The sequence below is a fragment of the Macrotis lagotis genome, chromosome 5 (assembly GCF_037893015.1).
Source record: "Macrotis lagotis isolate mMagLag1 chromosome 5, bilby.v1.9.chrom.fasta, whole genome shotgun sequence".
NCBI classification, from domain to species: domain Eukaryota; kingdom Metazoa; phylum Chordata; class Mammalia; order Peramelemorphia; family Peramelidae; genus Macrotis; species Macrotis lagotis.
This window is the reverse complement of record NC_133662.1, coordinates 58,027,611-58,029,679: the sequence shown is the minus strand read 5'-3', so window position 1 is coordinate 58,029,679 and position 2,069 is coordinate 58,027,611. Positions and strand designations below refer to the sequence as shown.

At 42.3% G+C, this 2,069-nt stretch overlaps 1 pseudogene; it reads left to right on the top strand.

Moving 5' to 3' along the window:
• The first annotated feature begins 234 nt into the window (after positions 1–234).
• On the top strand, positions 235–1,359 carry LOC141489711 (heme oxygenase 2 pseudogene; annotated as a pseudogene).
• Positions 1,360–2,069: the final 710 nt, after the last annotated feature.

The following is a 2,069-nucleotide window of genomic DNA, read 5'->3' as shown; positions in this document are numbered from 1 at the left end:
ATAATGCAATAAAAATCACATTCAATAATGGGCCATGGAGAGATAGACCCCAAAATAATTGGAAACTAAATAACCTCATTTTAAATATGAGTGGATCAACCAAAAAATTATAGAAAGAATTAATGATTTCATCCTAGATAATGACAATAATGAGACAACATACTAAAACTTAGGGCAGTCCCGGCGGTTCGGCCGAGGCGGCGACTCCCGCAGACCCAGCGGCAAGGACCAGAGAGGTGGAAGTTTGAAGAGTTGCACTAAACCAAAATGTCATCTGAAGTGGAGACACCATCAGATGGAGTGGATGAATCTGAAAAAAAAAACTATGGCGCACCTGAATGGGGAAACTATGCAAAACAAACCGACCTTTCTGAGCTTCTAAAGGAAAGGCTAAGGAGTCTCATGACCGTGCTGAGAATACTCAGTTTGTCACAGATTTCTTGAAAGGCCATATCAAGAAGGATATCTTTAAGCTAGCTAACCACTGCACTTTATTTTACATACTCAGCCCTGGAAGAGGAGATGGACTTTAACAAAGACCACCCAGCCTTTGATCCCTTGTATTTCCCCTTGGAGCTATACCGCAAGGAGGCTCTGACCAAGGACATGGAGTATTTCTTTGGTGAGGACTGGAGGGAGAAAGTGAAGTGCTCAGAGGCCACCCAACGGTATGTAGACCGGATCCATTATGTTGGGCAACATGAAAAGGAGCTCCTTGTGGCCCACGCCTACACATGATACATGGGGGACCTCTCTGGGGGCCAGGTCCTGAAGAAGGTGGCCCAGAGGGGACTGAAGCTGCCAAGCTCAGGAGAAGGGACCCAGTTTTATCTGCTTGAGAATATAGACAATGCCCAGCAGTTCAAGCAGTTTTATCGAGCCAGAATGAATGCCCTGGACCTGGATCTGAATACCAAGGAGAAACTTGTTGAGGAGGCAAACAGGGCCTTTGAATACAACGTGCAGATTTTCAATGAACTGGACAAGGCTGGCTCTTTGCTGGCCAAAGAATCCCAGGATGGAGAGTTCCTAATACATGATGGGAAAGGAGATGTGAGCAAGTGCCCCTACTATGCTGCTCAACAAGGTGCCCATGAGGGTAGTGCTTGCCCCTTCAGAAATGTCACGGCCGTATTGAGGAAGCTCAACCTTCAACTCATCCTTGCTGCTGTTGTGGCCCTAGCTTCTGGAATGATGGCCTGGTACTTCATGTGAAGGAGATGCCTGTGACCCTGATATCCTCAAGGGATGATCCCAGTCAACCCTGCCCCACCCCTACCCTAATCCTATTGACCAAACCACCTCCTCAGGTGACTTTTTTTTTTAAACTGGGTCTGAGAAAACAAGCAACCAATAAAACCAGACACTGAAGTCAACAGACTGCTCTCTGAAAAATGATTTTGTAACCCAGATACTAAGGGTAGGGTCATGGATCTTGTTTCTCATCACTCAGGTTTGTGTTGATCACTCAGTTGATGAGATATTTCATTCAGAACAGTGTTAACTAGTTGGGGTGGAAGGAAGGGAAATAAAAATAAAGCTGCTACACTGTGTCCACCACACCAAAGGAAGGGGGACAAAATAGCTCTGGAAGGAAAACAGCCTGTGTTTCTGGGCCTGAGAACTAGACCTCTACCCTAGACTCTGAGGAAGTTTCATTTTGGCTACTTCCTTCAGCAGATCAATCCTCTCTGTCCCTCCTGGACAGAACAACAGAAGCAAAGAGTTTGGCTTCTCATGTAACAATGAAATTGCTAAAGCATCCAATAAAGTTTATACTTCAAAAAACAAAATTATGGCATACAGCCAAAGCATTTATCAGGAGATATATTATATCTTTAAATGTTTGCATGAATAAATTAGAGAAAGAGGAAATCAATGAACTAAACATGCAATTAAAAAAATTAGAGAAAGAAAAAATTTTAAAACCACAATTAAATACCAAATTAGAAATTCTAAAAATTAAAGGAGAAATTAAAAAAAATCAAAAGCAAGAAAACTATTGAACTAATAAATAAAACCAAGAATTGGTTTGAGGAAAAATCAATAAAATTGATAAACCTCTGGTT